The following is an 8240-nucleotide window of genomic DNA, read 5'->3' on the forward strand; positions in this document are numbered from 1 at the left end:
AAAAAAATCAAACATTTGTGTTCAATTTTTAAAAAGGGACAAGATTCAAGAATAGATTCAAGAATAATGGTATTTCACAGTCTTGTGTAGCACTGCACTAATGTTTCTTTATAGCCAAAAGGTTGGCCATTTTAATGTGCAAATGTAGAGCCCATTGGGATCTTGTTTAAGTCCTTTATGGTCTCTTTTCCATTTGCACCTAGTTTTACAGTTTTAAATCCACTAAATATATTGGTGACTTGAATTTGAAATGCGATAGAACTACTCTAAATTTTATCGGAATGATACTTCATTAAAAGTAGGCATTAGAACTTTTGTATTCCTCACATTGACCTCCAAAATCTAGGTAAGTTTTAGTGGAGGAAAGATGGGGAAAAAGTGACTCATCCCAAATATTTACAAGATGAAAAAAATGATCATGAAATTTGCTGATGCAAAATACAGAAATGTCTTTGCATCTTGTATTAATTTTATTTCCCCCTGCTTTCCAGTTTGTCTCTATTGCTCTCAAGAGACCCATCTTTAAGTAAGGTTACACTGTTCTGCAGAGTAATCTACAGCAGGCTGACAACCTATTGAGGATATCCTACGCAGTGAATATTTAATATTTATGACACCTCTGATTATTTAAAAATGTATTAACTTTCAACTTTTATTATGATCTATGAAATGCAGGCTATGTATGTGCATATGGATGGTGTGGGCATATACATGTGCTTATATATCATGTTACTTGACTTGGTATAGAAACAGAAAGCTCCATCTTTATTAGGAACAGTGTAGTAGATTATTTCTTGAAGTTCACCAGCAGTGTTTTTATGGAATGGAAATTATCATCCAAATGACTAAAACTGCCACAGAGGTGATATAAGCAATTTGTTATGCACTTGACAGTTTAATTATAAAGACAAGGATGACAGTGGTAACTCAACTTGTCAATTTAAAGCACATGTATTAAACAAATAGCATAAAATTAAAACTTGAAAAAGAAAAGGCAGTCACTGACCACTAACAGTAATCAAAACAGGTGGGATGGTAAGCATTATACTCTACGAAATTAGATTAATTTTTGAATACTCTTTCTGATACTCCCTGTTCAAAAACCTGCTCAGCAAAAATAGGCACAAACAGAATTCCTAAGGTCAAAATGCATAATATGCATACAGAACACTTGGCTAATAAAGAAAATTGAGTGTGCAAAGGACTTGAACATAAAGACTCAAATGACCTTTTAACAAGTGGCTTAGCACATAATTATATGTGACCATGAGGAAAACTTGAGTTGCTCGTGTTACCATAAAAATATTAGAATATTGGTATTTGAAAGTGTTCTTTTTTCTAGATGAGACTACTCTCAAAAGTCTGAATTCCCACAGATCAAATTCACATCAAAGGAAATAAAGGTGTTTAAAGAAGCAGGTCTGTAGTCCCTCTGGCAGCATAATTTTGTGACAAAGAGTGCGGCAATTCCAGCAGTGTCCAGATAGCTGCACAGGTCCCAATCTGCCTAATGGTCTTAATGGCCTGTCAGTTCTTGGTGCTGCAAAGCTATCACACATTTTGGCACACACCTTTAGCAAGGCCCATCTAGGCTGGCTGTGTGACCACCAGGTTGAGTCTGTGCCTTTTGAACTAAGGGAAGTAAAATCTAAAACTGCAGAGAAGAATATGTGCCTTATTTAAAGAGAAATATTTTAAGCCAATTCTTTTTTTGACTAGTTTGAGAACTTATCACACAATTGCCTTTGAGGCAGAGCATTTCAGCATTCTTGTAAGGAGACTGAATATTAAAGAATTCAGTGCTTTATTCTTTATGGTTGTAAGTGCACTGAGGCATAATTCTCCACGGTTTGACACTGATGTGTATTTTGTAATGATAATGGTCAATCTTTGCTAAGATAGAGAATGTTGGGGCGCCTGGGTGGCACAGCGGTTGGGCGTCTGCCTTCAGCTCAGGGCGTGATCCCGGTGTTATGGGATCGAGCCCCACATCAGGCTCTTCTGCAGTGAGCCTGTTTCTTCCTCTCACTCCCCCTGCTTGTGTTCCCTCTCTCGCTGGCTGTCTCTATCTCTGTCGAATAAATACATAAATCTTTAAAAAAAAAAAAAAGATAGAGAATGTTGCCTGAAATACTGATGAACCACTTTAATTGATTCTCTGGTAGATTGTGGAATAAGTTGTGGAGTGCAGGTGGGGGAGAAAAGAAGCCACAAAATATGAATCTAGATACTGAAAATGAAATCAGCATTTTTGAAAATGTGAGGTGTTTTGTTATCGTTCCAACATCAAGGAAACCTTAATGCTGAAGGTAATTGGCTAAAATAGGTAAAATTGACAGACATTTTTAATCAACAGATTTTTGGCTCAGCGGTTGTTTTATCCACAGTACTCAGGAAATGAACATAAGTGTGTCAGTTTCAATAATAATCTATATACTTCCTAAGTTCAGGCAAGCACTAGAATATGTAAGGCCCAAATCAATGCTACTATGTCCCCCAAAAGCATGAGTGAACTACTCTAATAATTTAGACCCCTGATCTGCTTTCATCTGAATAATCTATAAATTGACCTCCGCTTCCTCCAAACCCTTGGCAGAAAAACTTGAGATATATATATATCTCCTGCTATAAAGGACCAGCACTTGCAGCTGGCCCTTAGATCTCTCCACTTCCATATAAGGAGTTTCAAATAAAAAATGTATTTCCTACAGTTAGGTAGGAGCCTCTTAGGATTATAGCTATAACCATTTGTTCCCTTTTCCCTTTTCTAGTTCTAAGCTGACTTCCTGGATACTGAATATATTCTCAGGTATTTTACATCCATGCCTCACTGAAGAAGCCAAATTTAGAAAATAAATGCTTGGAGTATGGGAACCATGTTTTACCCCTCTTTGAGTATTCCTACAACTTTATATTTTATATTATTGAGTGCTTAATATTTGCAGATAGAGTGAACAACATGTATTGAATATTGATGAGCCCCTGCTAAGAACCAGATACTATGCTAGAAACTGGGAAGAGATTGGTAAACACATAAGATCCCAGCTTTAAAAAAGATTTATATTATAGGGTGTGGGGCAGATATTAACTAGTAACACTTTGTGATAAGTGAAATAAAGAAGGCAAAATAGGGTAATGTAATTAAGAATGGCTGTGCTAGAAAGTGGGGAGTAATTTTAGAAATTTAGAAATCCTTAAGCAGGTGATGTTTGAACCAAGACCAATTTTTCTAATACATGGCATTTTTTTGACTTGCATTTTGATATTGTCCTTATAATTAGATTTTTAAGTAAAAACACATTTGCCTTTTTTTTCCTTTAGCTAGAACATTAATTCTGGTCTGTAATTTTTCTTTAGGTTGAATAGGAAGTACACTAATCTGCTTTTTCTGGTCATTTGGAGAAGTTGCAAAAATACAAAAAAAAAAAAAAGAAAAGAAAAATGATCACATTATTAAGGTAAGGAAATTTATGTGAAGTACTTCTTATTTAAGAATAAGAGCGCTAAGTTTCTAGAAGGACATAAAGTTTATTAATTCTTGTTAATAAAGCATAGATTTGATACACTTAAAAAAAGCTGAAAGTGGAGATATCTTAAGAGATTTATAGGACACCATCCAAAGGTGCCAATATATGCATTACAGGATTCCTAGAAGAAACAAGAAGGAGAAAGAAACAGAAAATATCAAATCACAAGGGAAGAGAGCTAGAAAAAAAGGAACAGATGAATTACAAAAAGACTAGAAAACAATTTTTAAAATGACAATAAGTCTTAGAGGAAAATCTGTCAGTTTTTCCCCATTGAGTATGATGTTAGCTGTGGGTTTTCCATATGTGACCTTTATTATGTTGAGGTATGTTCCCTCTAAACTTACTTTGTTAAGAGTTTTAAACTACATTTTAAAAAAATGCTTGGTTCAAGGCATGAACGAAGGTTCATGACAGGTCTTACTTTATTTGAACAAGTTTTCTGCCTTTAATCACATCCCTACAATACTTGATGCATACCAATAAAATATATCTAATGCTCTTTCTGAAGGTTCTATAACCAGACAATACTATTTATCTCTTTCTAGTGTTCTGGAAAACTTTTTTGACTTAGAATGTGCAGCCACCTTGGCTTCGTTTCAGGAAGTTGCTAAATTTTACATTAAAATTCTTACCTTCTAATAACCTTGAAAATTCTTTTAAGTTCTAAAATAGTAATAAAATTTTCTTGATTAAAATCCATCAATGAGGGCACCTGGGTGGCTCAGTCAGTTAAGTGTCTGCCTTCAGCTCAGGTCATGATCCCAGGGTCCTGGGATCAAGCCCCACATCAGGCTCCCTGATCAGAGGGGAACCTGCTTCTCCCTCTGCCTGCTGCTCCCCTTGCTTGTGTTCTCTCTCTCTCTGTCAAATGAATAAATAAAATCTTTAAACAAAATAAAAAAATAAAATAAAATAATCCATCAATAAAGTGGCACCTGGGTGGCTCAGTCATTTGAGTGGCTGACTCTTGATTTTGGCTCAGGTTGTGATCTCAGGGTCCTGGGGTCGAGCCCCACACTGGGCTCTGTGCTCAATGGGGAGTCTGCTCAAGGATTCTCTCTCTCCCTCTCCCTCTCCCTCTACCCCTCCCCCCACTCATGTGCTTTCTCTATTTCTAAAATAAGTACATAAACTTTTTAAAAAATCAATCAATGAATTCTGTCATTAAAATTAAATCTTAAATCCTTACTGTGGTTTATAAGATTCTACAAGTTTTGGTACCTTTCTTCCTCTCTGACCTTATGTTGTCCATCTCTCACATTCATTTACTTTGTTAGAGCCACCATGACATGCTTTCTCCTCCTTGAACAGGCTAAGTTCTTCTCTGCTTCAGTGTATTTGCACATGGTACTTTTCAATATCAATACCAACGTCATCTACTACATTTCTGTAAACTTGTGTACCTACAGTCACCCTCTGTCAAATTGAGATATTTTAATTTCTTATTAATGTTTACCAGTATATAACAATATATCATATACCTGTTTGTATACTGTATATTGTTTGCATTCTTCTAGATATAAATATTATGGGGTAAGCACTTAGTCTTTCTTATTGACATGGTAGAATTTGTACCCAGAACAGTGTCTTGCATATAGTAGGCACTCAACAAATGTTTCTTGGATGAATGCAAAGGCAAACAATTTTGTTGCTTTGGATCACTGTGCTGCCATGCCACCAAATTTCATTTGTCCTTGTCTTCAAAATGATAAAGCCTATACAGTTGTTTTTTCACTTTTAATTTCATGAAAATCTGCCATGAGAAATCAACTGTGGGAGCCCATAGGTCTGTAAGCTTCCTTTATAATACCAGAATTACATTGAAAATTAGGTTTTAAGATAGATAGCTATACCAATTCAGGTGGTTTTGATTTTTTTTCTTTTTCAATTTTGTATTTAAATTCAAGTTAGTTAACATACAGTGTAATATTGGTTTCAGGAGTAGAATTTAGTGATTCATCACTTACATATAACAGCCAATGCTCAACATAAGTGCCTTCGTTAATACCCATCACCTATTTAGCCCATCCCCTGCCCACCTCCACTCCATTAACCCTCAGTTTGTTCTCTATAGTTAAGAGTCTCTTATGGTTTCCTTCCCTTTCTTTTTTCCCCTTCCCCTATGTTCATCTGTTTGTTTGTTCCTCTTGATTCATTTCTTTATGAAAGTGGCATTTTCAACATTGCATTTGCTTATTGTTTGGTTGCCTCAATGGCATTAATTCAGCAAGTATTTATGTGTCAAATACTTTCTTGGATCTGTGATTCAAAGATAAGAAATACTTTTTGCTTTTGAAGATCTCACAGTCTAGCGTAACTAAGATTAGTGCAAAATAACATTTTGTTACCACAAATATATATAACCTTTAACCATTATAGGTTATATAGCACTTTCCTAACTAAAATCTTCAAGTAACATGGGTTCTTTTTAATACAGTGGGAAACTAGTACTGTATTGTCTCTGGAAAATCACTGCCTGATCCTTAATATTTACCTCTGCCCCTTGCTAGCTTTGGGCACATTGCCAAACTTACATGTGTTGTATTTTCCTCATTTATAAAATTGGGGATAAAGAAAATGTTAGTTGAGAGAGGAGTTAAGATGGCGGAGGAGTAGGGGTCCCCTTTTTCTGCTGGTCCCCTGAGTCAAGCTGGATAGGTACCAGACCATCCTGAACATCCATGGAATCAGCCTGAGATGCAGGAAGATACATCTGGATCTCTACAAATGAACATCTCCAGCAATGAGTATTGAGGTACAAAGCGGGGAGCCCTGAAGCCACACACAGTTATCAGAAGATAAATGGGAGGGGGGGGGAGCCGCCGTATTCGGACGCTGGGAAGCGGTAGCCACCTGCCCTGGGGAGCGGGCGGACTCACGGACCAACACCCGTGAGAGAGCAGACTGAGACCGTGAGCCGGGGAAGGCGCACAACCAGTCTGAAAACCGGAGCTCCGGAGTGCGTGTGAACCACACTGAGACACAGCTCCGGAGTGCATGGGCGGCTGGTGGCTGGCTGTGTTAGAAACACAAAGGACAGAGACGCACCGGCCCTGGAAGTAAGGGCTGGGACTCCGGCTGTGCGGCGCACATCCCAGGATGATGCAGGTTTGAGCAACACCAACAGAAACAGAGTTAAAGTGGCCAGAACACCAGTGGAAAGTGGTTGCGATCCCTCTGATCTGAGACAGAGGCTGAGATTTGGCTACTGCTGCTCTGACTCTCAGAAGAGGCACAGCAAACCACCAAGGAAAGCCACCAGAGAACAAAAGCCTGGAAATACCGGCTCACAGTGTGCCCATCCCCATCCCCTCTCACAGGGGACACGGAGACTCTACCAAAACAAGGTTGCCTGAGTATTGGCATGGCAGACCCCTCCCCCAGAAGGAAGGCTGAAAAATCAAGAAGCCCACATCCCTAAGGTCCCTATAAAACAAGTTTGCACAGCCTGGGTCCTGATCAATAATTTGGGCTCTGGACAACCCCATAACCTCTCCTCATCAGAATGACGAGAAGTAGAAGTCCCCCCAAGCACAGAAAAGACAATGAGTCTGTGACCTCTGCCACAGAACTAATTGATATGGATATAACCAAATTATCAGAAATGGAGTTCAGAGTAACAATGCTCAAGATGATGTGTAGACTTGAAAAAAGTATTAACAAAACTGTAATGAGAATATAGAATCTCTAAGGGCGGAAATGAGAGCAAATCTGGCAGAAATTAAAAATTCTATGAATCAAATACAGTCAAAACTAGATGCTCTGATGGCCATGGCCAAGGTGAATGAGACAAAAGAACGTATCAGCGAATTGGAGGATGGGTTAGTAGAAGAGAAAGCTAAAATAGAAACTTGGATCAAAAAAATCTAAACTCAAGAATGTAGGTTACAGGAGATTACTGACTCAATGAAACGTTCCAATGTCAGAATCATCAGCATCCCCGAGGGGGCGGAGAAAGAGAGACGACTAGAAGAGATATTTGAACAAATTGTAGCTGAAAACTTCCCTAATCTAGCAAAGGAAACAAGCATTCATGTCCAAGAAGCAGAGAGGACCCCTACCAAGCTCAACCACGACAAACCTACTCCACATCACATCATAGTGCAATTTGCAAATATTAGATCCAAGGATACAGTATTGAAAGCAGCCAGGGCAAAGAAATTTCTCACGTACCAAGCCAAAGTTATCAGGATTACGTCAGACCTGTCTACACAGACCTGGAATGAGAGAAAGTGTTGGGGGGGGCATTTTTAAAGCTCTTTCAGAGAAAAACATGCAGCCAAGGATCCTTTATCCAGCAAAGCTGTCATTCGGAATTGATGGAGAGATAAAGACCTTCCAAAATTGCCAGTCATTGACAAATTTCATAACCACAAAACCAGCCCTACAGGAGATATTAAGGGGGGTCTGTAAAAGTAACAAGGCCCCAAGAGTGATACAAAACAGAAAGTCACAATCTATAGAAACAAAGACTTTACAGGCAACATGGCATCATTAAAATTATATCTCTCAATAATCAGTCTCAATGTAAATGGCCTAAATGCTCCCATAAATGCTACGGGGTTGCAGATTGGATAAAGACATGACCGATCCATTTGTTGTCTACAAGAGACTCATTTTGAACCTAAAGTTACATCCAGACTGAAAGTAAAGGGATGGAATACCATCTTTCACCCCAATGGACCTCAAAAGAAAGCTGTGGTAGCAATT

This window comes from Ursus maritimus (genome assembly GCF_017311325.1).
Source record: "Ursus maritimus isolate PB19 chromosome X unlocalized genomic scaffold, ASM1731132v1 scaffold_X1, whole genome shotgun sequence".
In the NCBI taxonomy this organism is placed as follows: domain Eukaryota; kingdom Metazoa; phylum Chordata; class Mammalia; order Carnivora; family Ursidae; genus Ursus; species Ursus maritimus.